Genomic DNA, 20,899 nt, shown 5'->3' on the forward strand with positions numbered 1-20,899 from the left:
ATCCATGTTGTTGCAAATGGCAAAATTTCATTCTTTTTTATGACTGAGTAGTATTCTCTTTTGAGATTTTTAAAAACATTCTGGGCCCACAAGTGAAAGATGAAAATCTCTTTAAACCTGACTGTGAAAATGCAGGTGCTTTCAATAACAATTCATATTACAGTTACAATATCAAAATCTGCAGATCTCAAGAAGTATTATAAATGCTGTCACCTCAACCATTGCTTCTATGTTATTATATCCATTTTTAGAGCCAAGAAAATTTGACTAAAGTATATTTGCAAAAGCCATCCTGCTATCATGTTCAAAAGCACAAAATAAATGAAAAAATGATGGCACTTTGGCTACAAGAGGAAGAGGGACATTAACTTGGAAAAGCAAAATTGAAGGGGTTAGAACACTGTGACTAAATCCATTACTCTTATTTGGTGACATCTGAAAAACATTAACTTTTATTATGCATTTTTCTCACCTTTTACTCATACGTACTGATATACTGATATATATTTTGGCAGCGTAGACATTCTTGAATCAGCAAAAATAGCATGCTACCTTCTTAAACTTATCATTAATTATCTTCCACAAATATTTAATAAAATGACTGAGACTAATGAGACTCCCCTACTGTTGAAATGAACAATTTATATGACTCAATCATTTAACTTTGGGGAAACAAAAAAAACCCAGACAATATAACCAAAGGATTAACTTTTTCCTGAACTCTTCAATCGATGATTTCGGTATTATACAGATACAGTTCCATTTACAACCAACACCAGGATAAAACCACAAGTCAACTCTAGTGTTAATACTTCTTAACAATGATGACTCATTGCTCATTAGTTGATGCTAAACTTTTTAAAGGGCTGGAGACATTATTAACAAGAGCTTTAAATAACTCACTAGGAGAAAATCTTGGAGTAGGCAAAAGGTTCAGAAAGTAAGATGAGTTGTGGTGCAGTCACAATTTAGGGTAAAAGCTAAGGGTTTCGAAAATCCCAAGCAAAAACTTTTCCTGTAAATTGAATTGTCATTTCAAATGTAAAAGTGTCAGGCTTTAATTAGGGATATAAATCTGTCTGAATAGATGAGAATTCTAATGGCAATGTGTTGCCTGCTAAGCCAACTACACATGCTAAATGTATAGAAATATCAATTCATTTTCTTATGATCAGACCACATTGAATATTAACTACAGGAAGTTGCTCTGTTGTTAGTAGATGAAAGTGGGGAATTTTCATAAAACCCAAATCAACAGGGGAAAACCATGTTTCCCTTTATGACAGAAGGAAGACACTACTCTGTAATGTATGGTAAGGCATGAGAATCACTAGAGGAGGGGAGCAGTGATTTAGACTCCATATACTTATACACTGGTTGAACTTGTACAATGGCTGTACAAACCATATTTCACCTTTCTTGGCTTTCATGCATCTTGACCCCCAAAAAAGAGAGGTCAATGATCCAAGGTGCTTTTTTAAAAGTAAAAATAAATGGGTGGAGTTCATTTCTTTTATTGAAAACAATCCTAAAGCCAACTGAATCATAGTTCATACATTTTAATTCACTTGAATTAGAAAACATATTCTTCATGGCCAATTATTTCTGACTCAGTTGTTTACTTACTATGAGACTGACCCATGTAATCTTCTTTGAGCCAAGGTAGATATTCTGAAGAGCTTTGCCTGATAAATAAGTGTTGGGGCACTTGTGTTCTTTCTGAAACAGCATGATGATGTCTAGATAAATATTTCAATACATATGAGGGCATTTTGAGTAGCAATATATTACCTACATGATCATTTAATATCTAAGTAACTTACTTTTTTCCTATAAGCGTTACTCATAAGCTGTTAATTTTTACACCATCTTTGAAAGGACAATTAGTATTATTAATCATTGAGACTAAAGTTAATTTCACAGATTTACTCTTCAAAAATACAAAGCTGAAAGAGGGAAGAGACCAGAGATCAACCGCAGCAGCAAGGAAGTCTTTTTATTTTTTTGTTAACATTTTTTATTGAGTTATAGTTATTTTACAATGTTGTGTCAGATTCCAGTGTACAGCACAATTTTTCAGTTGTACATGAACATACATGCATTCATTGTCACATTTTTTTCACTGTGAGCTACCACAAGATCTTGTATATATTTCCTGTGCTATACAGTATAATTTTGTTTATCTATTCTGCATATGCCTGTCAGTATCTACAAATTTTGAAATCCCAGTCTGTCCCTTCCCAACTCCAATCCCTTGGCAACCACAAGTTTGTATTCTATGTCTATGAGTCTGTTTCTGTTTTGTATTTATGTTCATTTAAAAATTTTTTTTACATTCCACATATGAGAGATCTCATATGGTATTTTTCTTTCTCTTTCTGGCTTACTTCAATTAGAATGACATTCTCCAGGAAAATCCATGTTGCTGCAAATGGTGTTATACTGTCATTTTTATGGCTGAATAGTATTCCATTATGTAAATATACCACTTCTTCTTTATCCACACATCTGTTGATGGACATTTAGGCTGTTTCCATATCTTGGCTATTGTAAATAGTGCTGCTATGAACATTGGGGTGCAGGTGTCTTTTTTAAGTAGGGTTCCTTCTGGATATATGCCCAGGAGCAGGATTCCTGTGTCATATGGTAAGTCTATTCCTAGTCTTTTGAGGAATCTCCATGCTGTTTTCCACTGTGGCTGCACCAAACTGCATTCCCACCAGCAGTGTAGGAGCGTTCTCTTTTTTCCACAGCCTTTCCAGCATTTGTCATTTGTGAATTTTTGAATGATGGCCATTCTGCCTGGTGTGAGGTGACACCTCACTGTAGCTTTGATTTGCATTTCTCTGATAATTAGTGATATTGAGCATTTTTTCATGTGCCTATTGATCATTTGTATTTCTTCCTTGGAGAATTGCTTGCTTAGGTGTTCTGCCCATTTTTTGGATTGGGTTGTTTGTTTTTTTCTTATTATGTCACGTGAGTTGCTTATATATTCTAGATATGAAGCCTTTGTTGGTTTGGGCATTTGCAAAAATTTTCTCCCATTCCGCAGGTTGTCTTTTTGTTTTACTTATGGTTTCCTTTGCTGCGCAGAAGCTTGTAAGTTTAAGTAGGTCCCGTTTATTCTTGCTTTTATTTCTATTGCTTGGGTAGACCGCCCTAGGAGAAAATTTTTGAGATGTATGTCAGATAATGTTTTGCCTGTATTTTCTTCTAGGAGGTTTATTGTATCTTGTCTTATGTTTAAGTCTTTGATCCATTTTGAGTTGATTTTTGTGTATGGTGTAAGGGAGTGTTCTAGCTTCATTGTTTTACATGCTGCTGTCCAGTTTTCCCAACACCATTTGCTGAAGAGACTGTCTTTATTCCACTGTATTTTCTTGCCTCCTTTGTCGAAGATGAGTTGACCAAAAGTTTGTGGGTTCAATTCTGGGCTCTCTATTCTGTTCCATTGGTCCATATGTCTGTTGTTGTACCAATACCATGCTGTCTTGATGACTGTAGCTCTATAGTATTGTCTGAAGTCTGGGAGAGTTATTCCTCCAGGCTCTTTCTTTCTCTTCAGTAATGCTTTGGCAATTCTAGGTATTTAGTGGTTCCCTATAAATTTTATTATGATTTGATCTAGTTCTGTGAAATATGTCCTGGGTAATTTGATACGGACTACATTAAATCTGTAGATTGCCTTGGGCAGTGTGACCATTTTAACAATATTGATTCTTCCAATCCAGGAGCATGGGATATCTTTCCATTTTTTTAAAGTCTTCTTTAATTTCCTTCATCAATTTATAGTTTTTTGTGTATAAGTCTTTCACCTCCTTGGTTAGATTTATTCCTAGGTATTTTATTACGTTGGGTGCTATTTTAAAGGGGATTATTTCTTTACTTTCTTTTTCTGTTGATTCATTGTTAGTGTAAAGAAATGCAACTGATTTTTGAACATTAATCTTGTAACCTGCTACCTTACTGAATTCTCTGATTAGTTCTAGTAGTTTTTGTGTGGATCTTTTAGGCTTTTCTATATATAGTATCATATCATCGGCATATAGTGACGCTTTTACCTCTTCTTTTCCAATTTGGATCCCTTTTTACTTCTCTCTCTTGCCTGATTGCTGTGGCTAGGACTTCCAAGACTATGTTGAATAGGAGTGGTGATAGTGGGCATCCTTGTCTTGTCCCAGATTTTAGTAGGAAGCTTTTGAGTTTTTCACCATTGAGTACTATGCTGGCTGAGGTTTGTCATATATAGCTTTTATTATGTTGAGATATGTTCCCTCTACATCCACTTTGGTGAGAGTTTTTACCATAAATGGGTGTTGAATTTTATCAAAAGCTTTTCCTGCATCTATTGAGATGATCATGTGGTTTTTGTCCTTTCTCTTGTTGATGTGATGTGTTACATTGATTGATTTGCATCCCTGGGATGAACTCCACTTGATCATGATGTATAATCTTTTTTATGTGCTGTTGGATTCTATTTGCTAATATTTTGGTAAGGATTTTTGCATCTATGTTCATCAGTGATATTGGTCTGTAATTCTCTTTTTTGGTAGTGTCTTTGCCTGGTTTTGGTATCAGGGTGATGGTGGCTTCATAGAATGAGTTTGGGAGTATTCCCTCCTTTTCAGTCTTCTGGAAGAGTTTGAGAAGGAATGGTATGAGTTCTTTGTATGTTTGGTAGAATTTCCCAGTGAAGCTATCTAGTCCTGGACTTTTATTTGTAGGGAGGTTTTTTATTGCTAATTTGATTTCATTTCTAGTCGGTTTGTTCAAGTGGTCAGTTTCTTCTTGATTCAGTCTTGGTGGACTGTATGTTTCCAGAAACTTGTCCATCTCCTCTAGGATATCCATTTTGGTTCCATACAGTTTTTCATAATATTCTCGTATGATATTCTGTATTTCTATGTTATTTGTTGTAATTTCTCCATTTTCCTTTCTTATTTTGCTAATTTGTGCTCTCTCTTTTTTCTTCTTTGTAAGTTTGGCCAGAGGTTTGTCAATTTTATTTACTTTTTCAAAAAACCAGATTTTGGCTTGATTGATGTTTTTCTACGGTTTTTTAAATCTCTATTTTATTTATTTCCTCCCTGATCTTTATTATTTCCTTCCTTCTGCTGCCTTTTGGGTCTTTTTGGTTTTTTTTTTTTTTTTTTTTCTCTTCTTTTTCTAATTCTTTTAGCTCGTGGGTTAAATTGTTTATTTGAGATTGTTCTTCTTTTTTGAGGAAGGCCTGTATCGCTATAAACTTCCCTCTTAGCACTGCCTTTGCTGTGCTCCATAAATTTTCTGTGGTGGTGTTTTCATTTTCATTTGCTCAAGGTATTTTTTAATTTCAACTTTGATTTCATCATTGACCCATTGGTTTTTTAATAGCATGTTGTTTAATCTCCATGCTTTCTTTTTTTCCTCTTTTGTTTCTCTGTAGTTGATTTCTAGTTTCATGGCATTGTGGTCAGTAAGGATGCTTGAAATAATTTCTATCTTCTTAAAATTGTTGAGGCTTATTTTGTGCCCAAGTACATGATCAATCCTAGAAAATGTTCCATGTGCACTTGAAAAGAATGTATATCCTATTTTTGGGGGGTGGAATGCTCTGATAATATCCACCAAATCTAATTTTTCTATTGTATCATTTAATTTCTCTGTTGCCTTATTTATTTTCTTTTGGGAAGTCCTGACTAGTGATGTTAATGCGGTGTTAAAATCTCCAACAATGATTGTATTCCCATCAATATCCCCCTTTATCTTTGTTAGTAATTGTTTTATGTACTTAGGTGCTCCTATATTGGGTGCAGATTTAGTAACGAGTGTGATGTCCTCATCTTGTATTACTCCTTTAATCATTATAAAATGTCCTTCTTTATCTTTCTTTATGGCCTTTGCTTTAAAGTCTATTTTGTCTGAAATCAGTACTGCTACACCTGCTTTTCTGGCTTTTCCATTTGCATGGAATATCCTTTTCCATCCTTTCACTCTCAATCTATATGTGTCCTTCTCCCTAAAGTGGGTCTCTTGTATGCAGCATATTGAAAGTTCTTGCTTTATTATCCAGTCTGCCACTCTTATGTCTTTTGTTGGAGAATTTAGTCCATTAACATTTATAGTAATTAATGATAGATGTGTGTTTATTGCCATTTTGAACTTATTTTTGCAGTTGATTTGGTATTTCCTCTTTGTTCCTTTCTTCTTCCTTTTGTGGTTGGTAATTTTTATTTGTATTATCTTGGATTTTATTTAGTTTTTGTGACTCACTTGTACGTTTCTGGCTTGTGGTTACCCTTTTTTGTAAGTCTATTAACCCATTACTATAACTGTATTAAACAGATAGTAATATAATCTCAAACCCATCCTCTTGGCCCCTTCCTGCAAGGAAGTCTTTTAAGACTTCATGGTTCTCCTTTGTTTAGAGATGAGAAGGGATTTTAAAAAATGAATTGGAAGAATCTGGAAAAGATGAAGTTCTGTGTAAGAAAGAGAGGTAAGAAAACATGGGAAAATGAGAATGAATCGATTTGTAAATCTGTAAATTCTGATGGTATTATGAATCTTTTTTTCTTAAGTTTGGAGAGGTAATTAAGTTTATTTATTCATTCATTCATTTTTAATGGAAGTACTGGGGATTGAACCCAAGACCTTATGCATGCTAATCATGCACTCTACTACTGAGCTATACCCTTCCTGCTTTGATTCTGATTTGTAATTTAGGTTAGCCCCAGAAGAGAAATACTTTCAAAGGAACTCAAGATATTACTCCAATTCTAATTTCCAAACTATAAAGAGAAAATTGTCTCTTCTCCTATTAGAACATTAAAATATCTCGATACTCAGGATTAGTCAGTTCAGAGGTTGTTCTAGCAGCCAAAATAAAAGATAAGCATCTGCATAGTGAGCTGGGACCTGTAGTGACTTCCTTCCTTATTTCCACACAGCCATACCTGAGGGTACTGCACATTCCCATCAGAAACAGAGCTTTGCTGTGGCCCTGATCCAGTTAGGAATGCAGGGGGAAAGGATTAGTCTGGCTGTGATGAGTGGCAACATTTAGGTCAGACAGGTATCATTCCAATGTCTGTGCAGTAAAAAGGAGAGAATGTAGCACTCACTCAGTCCCCTCCAGGACAGTCAACCAACTCAGGTTCAGAGGAAACACCATTCTACCCCACAAAAAATGAAATCAGCTCATCACTGTGGGAGTGCTCTGCCTCCTTTCAGTCATCACCATGGGCATGCTTGCAAGATGCTGGCACCATAGGGCAAGGGAGTTGACCACACACCTAAATACAGGGCCTTAGGGGCCTTGGAGCCCTGGAGCCCTGCTAAGACATGCTGGGGGGGAAGGGGGCAGGTGAGGTAATAACAACTTGGATGGAGTGGAGGCTTTGCCTCTGAGGAGATCACTTGAACACAACTTAACAGCTCAAGGAGCAGCTTAGTAACAGGAGCAGCTTAACTGACTGATTAATAATAGAGCACCAAGAAAGAGCACCATCAGGCCGGGTTCCACTCATGTTTCCCAGGATGAGCTAATTAAGTCTTATCATGTGGTTATACCAATATAGACAGTGCTATATTTTTTAAAATAGAGATATAGTTCATGTACCCATAAATGTACAACTGAGTGAGGTTTTTAAAAGTATGTTCACAAGGTTATGCAATCATCACCATTGTCTAATTCCACAACATTTTCTTCACCCTGCAAAGGAATCTGGTACCCACTAGTAGTCACTCCCTAATCCCTCCTCTCCTCAGCCCCCTGGCAACCACTAATCAACTTTCTGTCACTATGGCTATGCCTATTCTGGACATTTCATATAAACAGAATCATAAAATATGTGGCATTTTGTATCTGGCTTCTTTCACTTAGCATATTTTCAAGGTTCATCTATCTATATTGTGACATGTATCAGTAGTCCATTCTTTTTTATTGCTGAATAATATTCTATTGTATAGATATACCACATTTTGTTTATATATTCATCAGTTGCTGGATGTTTGGACTCTTGCCATTTTTTGGTCATTATGAATAATGTCACTATGAACACATGTACAAGTTTTTGTGTGAATATATGTTTTCACTTTCCTTGGTTTTATAGCTAGAAGTGGAATGTTGGGGGTCAGATGGTAACTCTATGACTTAACTTCTTGAAGAAATACCAAACTCTTTTTTAAAGTGGCTGCTCCATTTTACATTTTTATTAGTAACACTTGAGGGTTCCAGTTTCTCTACATCTTCCCAATTCTTGTTATTTTCCATTTCTTTGATGATAGCTACTCTAGTGAGTGTGAAATGGTATCTCATAGTGGTTTTGATTTGCATTTCTCTAATGACTAATAATGCTGAGTATCATTTCATGTGAGTATCATTTTTTTATTAGGCATTTATATATTTTCTTTGGAGAAATATCTATTCAAATGCTTTGCTCAATTTTAAATTGGGTTATTTATATTTTTATTGTTGAATTATAAGAGTTTTTTCATATTCTGGATAATAAACACTTGCCAGATAAATAATTTACAAATATTTCTGAATCTCTATGGACTGTCTCTATACTTTATTGGTAGTATCCTTTGAAATACAAAACTTGTTAGTTTTGATGAAGTCCAGTTTATCTATGGCTGCCTATGGTTTTGGTGTTATATCTAAAAAACCATTGCCAAATCCAAGGTCATGAAGCTTTACCCCATGTTTTCTTTAAGAGTTTTAATCATTTTAGCATTTACATTTAGGTCTTTGATTCATTCTGAATTAATTGTTGTATGTGGTGTGAGGTAGGTGTCCAACTTCATCATTTTGTATGTGAATACACAGTTGTCTCAGCAACATTTGTAGAAAAGACTATTCTTCCCCCATTGAATGTCTTGGCACCCTTGCTGAAGATAAATTGACCATAAATGTAGAGGTTTATTTCTGGACTCTCAGTTCTGTTCCATTGACCTATACTTCCATTCTTATACCAGAATCACTCTATCTTGATTACCATAGCTTTGTAATAAGTTTAAAATGAGAAAGTGTGTGTCTTTCAACTTTGTTTTTCTTTTTCATGGTTGTTTTGGTTATTCTGGGTCCCTTATATTTTCATATTAATTTTAGGACCAATTTGTCAATTTCTTCCAAAAAGAAAGGTAGAATTTTTACAGAGATTGGATTGAATCTGTAGAGCAATTTGGAGAGCACTGCCATCTTAACACTATTGAGTCTTCCAGTCCATGAACATGGTATGTCTTCTAAAATTTCTTTCAGTGATGTTTTGTCATTTTTGAGTAAAAGTTTTTCACTTCTTTTAAAAAATTTATCCCTAAGTATTTTATTCTTTCTGACGATTGTAACTGCAATTGTTTCCTTAATTACATTGTTGGTGTACCCATTGCTACTGCATAGAGATACTGTCAATTTTTGAATATTGATCTAGGCTCCTGCAAACTTGCTAAATTCATTTATTTTTGCTAATAGATTTTTATTAGCACAAATTCTTAAGGCTTCACTAAGGCTTTCTATATACATGATCATGTCATCTACAAACAGAAATAGTTTTACTTTTTTCCAATCAGGATGCATTTTATTTCATTTTCTTGCCTAATTGCCCTGGCTAGAACCTTCAATAAAATGTTGAATACAAGTGGTGAGATTGAACATCTTTTTCTTGAGAAAGCATACAGTCTTTTATCATTACATATAAAGTTACCTGTGGGTTTTCATAGATGTTCTCAGGTTGAGGAAATTTCTTTCTATTCCCAGCTGTCGAATGTTTACATTATGGTGTGTTGAATTTTGTCAAGTAATTTTTCCTCATCTATTGAGATAATCATGTGGTTTTTGTCCTCTATTCTATTGATGTGATGTATTACATTAGTTGATTTTTTTAATGTGAAGCCAATCTGGCACTCTTGGGATAAATCTCAATTGGTCATTATATTAGTTTGCTCAGGCTACCACAATAAAATACCATGCACTGGGTGATTTAACAGAAATGTATTTTCTCCCAGTTCTGCAAATTTGAAATCAGGGTGCAAGCATGGTCAGGTTCTGTTGAGGTTTCTCTTTCTGGGTTGCAGATTCTCACCTCCCCACTGTGTCATTACAGGGAGGAGAGAAAGAGGGAGAGTGATTCATTTCCCTCTTTTCACATTTTACTATAAAGAGTCAGGAAGAAACAAGCCACTTTTTCAATATTTTGCTTACAGATCTCCTCAGCTAAATATACAATTTTATCATTCTCAAGTTCTTTCTTCCACAAAGCACTGGAACAGTGTTCAGCCAAGTTCTTTGCCACATTACAAGAATCACTTTCTTCCAGTTTTCAACAACATGTTCTTCATTTCTGTCTGAGGCCTCACCAGAATCACCTGTAACCTCCATATTTCCACCACACACCTCAAAACTTTCCTACTCTCTATTCATTACCCAGTTCCAAAGCCATTTCCACCTTTTCAGTAATTTGTTACATCAGCATCTAACTCCTGGTACCAAAATTTGTCTTTGTTAGCTCAGGCTACCATAACAAAATATTATAGACTTAGTATCTTAAACAATAGAAACTTATTTCATCCCAGCTCTGGAGGCTGGAATTCCACAATCATAACTAGTATTGAGAGGGGCCAAGAATAAGTGGAGGCTCTGTAACAGGTCCAGGCTGCTGTACAAGCTTCTCTGACACATAGGCCGTAAGACTCAGGAGATCCACTGTGCTGGAAATTTCAGTGACAAATACAGATGGAGTTTAGAGAGTTTAACAGGCCCTATGGTGAACTGAAGTGCAGGCCCTTGGCATTTCTGAGTAAAGCCCTGCCATTCTCTGCAAATAACAGCTCTCTTTTTGATAAGAAGCTTTTGGCCTCCTACTTGGCATTAGTAGAGACTGGATGCCTCACTATGGGCCACAAAATTACCAAGTGAGCTAAGTTGCCCATGAAGAACTGCGTGTTATCTGACCCACCAAGCCATAAGGCCGAGTATGCACAACACCATTCTGTCGTCAAGTAGAAGTGGTGCATATATATGCTTGTGCCTGAGCAGGCCTTGAAGGTATAAGTAAGTTACTGCAATAAGTGGCCCAAATGCCCATGGTCCCCACACCTCCTATAATGCCTTCTCTTTCCTAGCCTTTACCTATGGCCTCATGGGGAGCTCCCTAGGATGAGTTGATAGAGGAAGAGAAGACTTACACCTGGTTTACAGATGGTTCTATATACTGTGTAGGTACTAATGCAGTCATGGTACATAATCCTTCTTAAGATTGCCAGATTCATTCAACTTGCTGATATTTTGTTGAGGATTTTTGCATCTATACTCATATTATTTTGTAGTTTTCTTGCAATGACTTTGTCTGATTTTGGTATCAGGATAATACTGGCTTCATAAAATGAGTTGAGAAGTGTTCCTTTCTCTTCTTTTTTTTTGGAAAGTTTTTTTGAATAATTAGTATTAAATTTTAATTAATACTCTTTTGTTAAATAATTTTCATCAGTGGCTTCAAAAGCCATCTGATCCTGGGCTTTCTTCTGTGAGATTTTTGTTGTTATCGTTAGTAATTCAGTATCTTTATTTGTCACAAGTCTATTTGAATTTTTCAGTTTTTCTTGAGTCAGTTTTGGCAGGTTGTATTTTTCTAGAAAGTTGTTTATTTTATGTAAGTAATTTGCTGGCATACAGGAGTTCATAGTATTCCCTTATAATTTCTTTTATTTCTGTAAGGTTGATAGCGATGTCCCTTCTTTCATTTCTGATTTTAGTAATTTGAGTCTTCTTCCTTTTTTCTTGGTCAGAGTTTTGTTTATTTTGTTGACATTTTCAAAAAACCAACTTTTGATTTTTTAATTTTTAACCTCCATTTCATTCACTTCTATTTCTTTTTGAGTCAGTTTAGTAATTTGTCTCTCTAGGAATTTGCCCATTTCATGTAGGTAATCTAATTTGTTGGCATACAATCATTCATGGTATTCTTTTATAATATTTTTTATTTCATTCAATAGTTAGCTCTTCTCTTTCAGTCCTGATTTTAGTATTTGAGTCTTCTCTTTTTTACTCTTGATCAATCTAGCTAAAGGTTTATCAGTTTTGCTGATCTTTTCAAAGTACCAATTTTAAGTTTTACTAATTTTTCTTCTATTGTTTTTTTTCTTGGAACCATGTTTAAACTTGAGTAAGTTCTTAATCTTCTGCTCTGTTCTGCCCTTCTCTGGGAGTGGTAGGGGGGCTGTGAACATTACCTTATGGACTGCATCATCTGGGCTCTCTGGTACTCTGGCCTCCTGTTGGATTCAGTATCAGAAGCTGTGGGGAAGAGTGAGAGGCTGGGGAGTATTCTCGCCCACTCTCTTCTGCTTCAGAATCTTGGTTGTGGCAGTTGCTGCACACCTTTTATCAGGAGGTCCTTCTTCCATGGCTCCAGTTGGACTCCTGATGCACTATTTTCTCTCATTACTTCAGGCCTGAGGTTAGTAAATGCTGCCCATCATTGCTGTCTCTGGCCCCCTTAGCATCCCTTGTTTTTTCCCCTTAATATTGCCTACACTTGTGCTAAGTGTCCTTTTATCAAATTCTCATAAAAATCTTACTAATTACAACTTCTGTTTCCCTCTGGAACTCTGACTGATACAACCCACACTCACTGGCTGGAAGTGCATAGCATCATATGCTACAATATTTATTCTCTTAGCCAGCACCCTTATTGGGGAAAGTCTATATCTATATTTATACCAATATCTATAACTGCATCTAAATCTATATATATCTGTTTTCCTATCATCTATTTATCTATCTATGCAACATTAGTAATAGATTGTTTTTCAGGAAATATTTTTAAAAATAACCTTACACAAATCCATAACGCAGAACAACTTTAAGAGATATATATGTAACTGTATGTTCCCATTTATGTCAGATTAAAAAGAGGCAAAACTAATCTATGGAACTGGAAGTCATAGAGTGAATTTTTGGAGGTGAGAGCTGTAGTATTTGGGAGAGAGAATAATGGGATCTTCTGAGATGCTAGTGATATTCTGTTTCTTCATCCTGTGGTGGTCCGAGGGGTGAGTTCACTTTGTGATAATTATTGAGCTGTATATTTTAGATCTGTATGGGTTTCTGCATGTGTATTATTCTTCAGTTTTGAAAGTAGAAACTTTGCAAACAGATACAGCTATTTCTCATTGTATTACACAGATAATTTATGAGAAATTATTACATTTGTTCACTACAATAAAATCAGATGAGTTTGCTGTTATGGAATAGTTGAAAGGTGTTTTCCAACCTCATTTCTGTCCTTCAAGGATCTCAATGAAAGTCTGAGTGTTTACCAGCACCCTTTCTCCCTTAGGTGGGGAAGGGAAACTCTGGACTTCAACTTTTTTTTTCCCCTAGTTCTTTGAGAAGGCAAAAATCCCTGAGTGGACTTTCAGCCTCTTAGAAGCTTATTTCTGCCTGGGATCTTGATCTTTCCATTTCTGATTACTGTGATAACCATGAAAACTAATTTTTCTCTTTTTAACCTAGAGGTTGCTGCGAGCTACAAGGCTGCTACTGTTCATTTAGCCCCCATGCATCAAGCCTCAGATTAGAGCCCAGAAATAGAACTGCACGTATGTTGTCAATTGACTTTTGACAAAGGTGCAAACAATTCAATGAAGAAACAATGGTCTTTTCAACAAAAGGTACTAAGAAAATTGATATCATATACAAAAAACATGGACTTTGATCCAACCTCAAACCAGACACAGAAATAAAGTTCAAAATGAACCTGTCTGTAAAACCTAAAACTATTAAACTTCTAGAAGAAAAAATTTGGATGAAAATATCTGCAACCTTGGGTTAAGCAAAGAGTTCTTAGGCATGAAATCAAAAGTATATTCCATAAAAGAAAAATATTAGTGAATTAGAGTCTATTGAAATTAAGAACTATGGTTTGAAAGGCACTATTAAGAGAATAAAAATATACACCACAGACTAGGACAGACTGTAATTTAAACTAGCAAATGCCCTGAGGGGGAAAGAATCTTGGCTTTTATAAGTGCTTTTGCCTCCTAACAGTTGTTGTTTGATTTTGTTTAAATTTGTCTTATCTTGCTTTTCAGCGTTATTGAATTATTAGTGTATAATAAACTGTTATTTAAGGTGTACGATTTAATGAGTTTTGACATATTTATACACCCATGAGACCATCACCACAATCAAGACAAAGGACATTTCCATCACCCTCGAGAATTTCCTGATTACTCCCCTCCCCATTCCTTTTCCACCCTCTGTCCCTGAGCAACCATTGGTCTGATTTCTGTCACTATAGGTTTTGTTTAGTAGAATTTTATAAAAATGGAAATATGCATTATACTGTTTTCTTCCCGGCTGTGTTCACTGCGTATACTTATTTTAAAATCAGCCATGCTGTTGTATATATCACTAGGTCATTTCTTTCTATTGATGGGTAGTATTACATTACATAGCTATGACACAACTTGTTTATCCATTCACCTGCTGATGAACTTCTGGGTGGTTCCTGATTTTTGCTATTACAAATATACAAAGCTGCTATGAAGATTCATGTACAAGTCATGCTTTCATTTCTGTTGGGTCAGTAATACCCAGGAGGGAAACGGTTGAACATATTGTAGGCATATGTTTAACTTTTTAAGAAACTGTGAAATTTTTTCAGGGTGGTTGTACCATTTCACATTTTCACCAATGGTGCATGATAATTTCACTTGTTCTACATCCTCACTAGAACTTGGATATGTGCAGCCTTCTAAATTCTATTCACTGTAGTGAATATCTGCTATTATCCTATTGTGATTTAATTGGTACTTCCCTAATGATCAATGATGTTGAGCATCTCTTCAGGTGCTTATTTCCTATTTGTGTATGTTCTTTAATGAACTATCTGTTCAGATCTTTTGCCCATTTAAAAAACAGGGTTGCCTTCTTATTAAATTGTTAAAAATTAATTGTATATTCTAGACACAGTTTCTTTGTCAGTATCTATTTTGCCTTTTTTTTTTTTTTTTGCAATCAGTGTCTTGCCTTTTTCCTTTCTGTAACAATCATTTTGAAGGACAAACTTTAAGATCTTTTTGAGTTAAGTCTAATTTATATATTTAATTTTTATACTTCTTGCTTCTGGTGTAGTATTTTTTAAAAAGCTTTGCCAATTTCAAAGTCACTAAGATTTTCCCTTGTTTTTTACAGAACTTTTATATTTTCAGGTTTTACATTTCAAATCCATTCCGAATTCATTTTTATATATAGTATAAGGTAAGGATAGAGTTTATTTTTTTGCATATGATTAATTGTTCCAGCCCCATTTGTTAAAAAGATTATTATTCAACACTGAATTTCCTTGGCATCTTTGCCAAAAATCAATTTATCATACACATGTGTATTTCTTTCTAGCCTACTCTGTTCCATTGAGAATTACATCTCTTTTTATACCAGTACCATACTACCTTGATTTCTGTAGCTTTGTAATAAGAACAAAATCAGCTAGTGTAAATCTGCCAATATTGTTCTTCTTTTTCAAAGTTGTTTTTGTGATTCTAAATATTTTTCCATATGAATTTTAGAATCAAATTTTCAATTTCTACAAATAAGTTTGATATGGATTTTATCTGGGATTGCATTGACTCTATAGATTAATCTGAGAGGAGTAGAAACAGTACTGATATTTCCAATTCAGGAACACAATATATCTTTTTTATGTTTAGTATTTTAATTTTTTGTAGCAATGTTCTATAATTTTCACATTGTACATGCTTTTGTTAAATTTATCCCTAGGTATTTTTAATATTTTGACGTAATTGTAAATGATATTTTAAAAATTTAACTTGCTGATTATTCATTGCTAGTATATAGAAATATATATATATTTGTATATTGACTTTCTGTCTTGTAACCTTGAAAAACTCATTTATTAGTTCTAGTATACTTTTTAGTAGATTATTTAGAATCTTCTGTATAGATTATCATGTCTTTTATATATAAGGGGAATTCTACTTCTAATCTGTATACTATTTTATTTCTTTTTTTGTCACGATGCAGCAAAAATACACATTTTAAAGCCAAAATAAAATTAGCTCAAAAAAACTACTGAAAATATGAATAAGGAAAAAGTAGTTATAAAGAAGATCCAGTTATAGATACAGAATATGAAAATATATTGATTTTTAAATGTCCTTAATGGATTAGATGTATAGTTGGGTGGTAGTGAAGTATGAGTTAGGAATTTGGGAGATCAAGATAAAGAACATACCGGGCATCAGGAAGAATAAAGAGATATGAGAAAGAATGAGAAAAAAATACAAAAATATGGAGAAAAGAAGTTGAAGTATCAACATTCATAAAATTGAAATCCCAAGGGAAAAGAAAAAGAACAAAACGATCAAAATATTTTAAGAAATAATGGCCCAGAATTTACTAAGTTTAAAGAAAAATATAATATCTGAGATTGCAAAGTCTCATAGAATAACAAGTATGGACAAAGAAAAAGCCACACCTAGAGACATAAATAGTAACATTTAAGAACATCAAAGAAAAAGAATTCTAAAAGCCTTCAGAGAATAAAGGATATCACCTACCCAAGAAACAAGAATCAGATTAACATAAACTTCTCAGTAGCATCCCTGGTTACAAGAAGACAGCGGAAAGATATTTTCAGTATTAAAGGAAAAGAACTATGAAACTACAATATTATAGTCAGATAGATTATTATTTACTTACAAGAGCAAAATTAAAATTTTACTATAGTTATGAGATCCAAAATTGTATATCATACAAAAGCAGTCTGAAAACACATGTGGAGGATATATTTCAAGAAAAAGAGAACTAGGCAAGAACAAAAGAAAATGCAAGAGGAAGCTATATGATATGGAAAATGTCTGAGTAAACAACTCATGTCTCTTTATGCAAGTAACAACATGTGTGCACACACACACATACAGAAAACATAAGACAAATAATGAACATCATAATTGGAAGAAAAATATAAACATTTCCAAAATGGTGGTTGGGGAAATGACTGGAGTAAGGGCAAAAAGAAGAAAATAAAAGAAAGAGAAAAACAAAACAAAACAAAACAGAAGTGTAAGTAATAAAAACATGAAGTAAGATAGCATAAGTAAGTCCTATTAAAACTAAGATTATAATAGATAGGAATGGCTTAAATGTTGCTAATTAAAAGACAAAGGATCTCAAGTTGAATAAACAAATGAAAATCAATAAAATTTTGACTAATATATAGTAAAAAAATGATATATCAAAGTAGAAAGTAAAGGGATGGGAAAAGATATACCCATTTCTTACTCATTAGGTTGGAGGAAATGGAAAAGTCTGACAAAGCCAAATGAAGGCAAAAATGTAAAGATAAGAATTATTCTGCACAAAGGGTAAGAGTGTACTAATTTGAAAAGATGCATGTACCCCAATGTTCACAGCAGCACTATGTAAATAGCCAAGGCATGGATGCAACCTAAACATCCAACAGATGACTGGATAAGAAAGTTGTGGTATATTTATACAATGGAATACTACTCAGCCATAAAAAATAGTAAAATAATGCCATCTGCAGCAACATGGATGGACCTGGAGATCATTATTCTAAGTGAAGTAAGGCAGAAAGAGAAAGAAAAATATCATATGATATCACTCTTATGTGGAATCTAAAAAAAAGAGACACAAATGAACTCATTTATAAAACAGAAACAGACTCACAGACACAGCAAACAATCTTATGGTTACTGGGGGGAAGAGGGTGGGATGGGATAAATTTGGGAGTTTGAGCAAATGTTAACTATTATATATAAAAATAGATAAAAAACAAATTTCTTCTGTATAGCACAGGGAACTATATTCAATATCTTATAATAACCTTTAATGAAAAAGAATATTAAAAAAACGGTCAGAGTGTAAGTTAATATGAGTATTTTGGAGAGCAATTTTGCAATATCATATAAAGTTCCTAGGATCTAGCAATTCCACTTTTTGGCAATACTGGTCAAGGTAAATATTGCTAACTGCTTGTTAGGTGCAGAATTGTGTCCCCCTTAAAATTTGTATGTTGAAGCCCTAATCACCAGTACCTCAGAATGTAACTTTATTTGGAGATAGGTTCTTTAAAGAAGTAATTTAGTTAAATGAGCCTGTATAGAGGCCTTAATCCAATCTGATTAATGTCCTTATAATAAGAGGACATTTGCACACACAAACCGAGAGACACTGGGGATGTGCATACAGAGAAAAGACCATATAGGATACAGAGAGAAGGCAGCCATCTGCAAGCCAAGGAGAAAGGTCTCAGGAAAAACCCAACTTGTGCCAACCTTATCTTGGACTTTGAGCCTCCAAACCTGTGGGAAAATTGGTTTCTGTTGTTTAAGCCACCCAGCCGGCAGTATTTTGTTATAGCAGCCCTGGCAAACTAATACAGTAGTGCAAAAAGATCTATTAATAGCTGAACAGAATGTTTCCTGTGCTTGCATAAATCCCAATCTAGTGTTCAGTGATGGCCTTACATCTAGTGATTCCAGGTCCCAAAGTGCTTCCATCCAGCAGCACCACCATCACCCAGATTTGAGTTCTCCATTGCATCCTCCGTATCTAACCAGAAAGCAGAGGAGAAAGGAACACTGGAGGATCCTCTGTGGGAAGTTTTCATGAGCCAGTAATGGAAACATTATATATCATTTCTACCCACATTCTACTGGCCAAAAGCCAGTCAAATGGTACCCAGCTAACAATGGTAACAGAAACTGTGGAATGTATTCCAGCCACAGTGTGTACAGAGGGAAAAAAGACAGGAATTGTTTAGTGCATAGCAGTCTCAGCCACATAGATACATACCTTAGAAAATATCTCACACATATGGACAAAGAGGTGTCAAAAGACGTTCAATACAGCATTGTCTGAAATAGCAAACGGCCCGAAAACCCTAAATGTTCAATAACAGAAAAACCGGATTAAAAAACAGATTTCTTTAAAAGACCTCAAAAGCACAAAGCATAAGGCAATTAAAACACCAATGATGGCATCAAGAGAAGAGTCACAGACTGGGAGAAGATATTTGTAACATCTAAACTTAAGGGCACATTTGAGAGCAAAAGAAGGTCCTATTACTTATTAAGCTAGGACAATGGGCATAAATCTGGCATATAATCACCTTATCCAAAACCAACAAGGCATTCATCACTAGAATACCCACATAAACCCTACAAATCAATAAGAAAATATAGGAAGTCTAACTGGAAAGGGAGGAAGGGGGAAGAATTGACAGTTCACAGAAAGGAAAACTGAGTGACTGGTACATATACAAAGAGTTTTTCAATGGAAACTGTAATAAGATAAATGCAAAAGAGACAATAACTGGCATCTGCCAGATGTGCAAAAAATCACAAAGTCAGGTAATATCAAGTGTTCATTAGGATGCAGGGCAGTGAGAGCCCTCGTGCACTTCTGGTGGGTATAGGAATTAGCAATGCTATTCTGAAGAACAACACGGCAGTACTTTGTGAAGTCACGTGTACTTTTACCACATGACCCAGGCATTCCACTTCCGGGTAAATGCCGAAAGTGAGCATATGTGAGAATGATCTCTACGTTAGGGTTGGGGCAAACTAAGTGTTCATTACTAAGGGAATGGAGGAATCAAATATGATGATGCAGACTGTAGCAATACCATGAAGTCGTTAGAAGCAATACACTTTCCTAGATGAATATATATGCATATATTTTCATATGTCTATAAAAAGATCTGAAAAATGTAATGATGAATTTTAAAGGTAATTTACCGTTAGTGGTTACCAGTGGAGAGAGGGAAGGGGGTAGGGGCAAGATACTGGCAGGGGATTAAGAGGTACAAGCTACTATGCATAAAATAAATGAGCTACAAGGGTATTTTGTACAGCACAGGGAATAGAGCCAATATTTTATAATAACTCTAAATGGAGTATAATCTATAAAAATACTAACTCACTATGTCGTACATCTGAAACTAATATAATATTGTAAATCAACTATACTTCAATTTAAAAATTTAAAGAATGCAATTGATAGAATAAAACCACTTATGCAAATTAAAAACACATGCCTACACACAATACTCAAAGTCTGTATGCACATCCCAAAACATGTAAATACTTAAGAGTGGTTGCATGTGGAGGGGGAAATAAAGAAATAAATAGCGATTTGCAGAGGCCTTGATTGGACTGATAATGGTAGTGAGTCTTAAACTGGTGAAGTGATTGACTCAGAAACATGCACCTAAAACTCCTCCCCCAAAAAACCCCAAATAAAAAAGAGGGGGTGACAAGGCATGCAGGCAGGACAGGCAGACTGACTCGAAGATAGGAAAAAAGCAGAAAAGAATCTCTCACATTTTAGTCAATTCTTGTTAATGGGGATGGCTTGAAAACTTAAAAACCAAACAAACAGAACCCTCTCCTGTGACACCATTGGTTTTGTAGGGTGTGAGAAGCTTTGTGGAGTTTGGGGTGAGCTTCCCTTTCTATTGAGAAACATGTGGAGTGGTTTGAAATTCTAAGCATGGTTTGCCAAAATGAATGCCCTATACTGTAATTAAACCATTGGATGAGAGGCCTGTTTTCCCTGTTTAATGTGCTTCGTGAAACTCGGTGTTTGCCTTTTGTTGCTATAGAATCTTTCTGACAAGCAACCGGGAGAGGGGATGTCTCTATGCATTTTTCTGCTTGCACTTAGGCAAACGCTGTGCACACTGTCAGTTAGAAAGCTCCACCCTGCCCTGCCTATTTGACTACAGTTACAAGTGTTGGCAGGAGACATTCAAGGAGGCAACAAGAGATAGAGTCTGTGGTCCTTTGAGATACAAAATTATAAAGCAGCCACAGAAATGAGTCAGCCTATTAAGTTAGGGCCATAACCACAGCTAGCTGGAGTGCTCAG

Source organism: Camelus ferus, chromosome 8 (genome assembly GCF_009834535.1).
Source record: "Camelus ferus isolate YT-003-E chromosome 8, BCGSAC_Cfer_1.0, whole genome shotgun sequence".
Lineage (NCBI taxonomy): Eukaryota > Metazoa > Chordata > Mammalia > Artiodactyla > Camelidae > Camelus > Camelus ferus.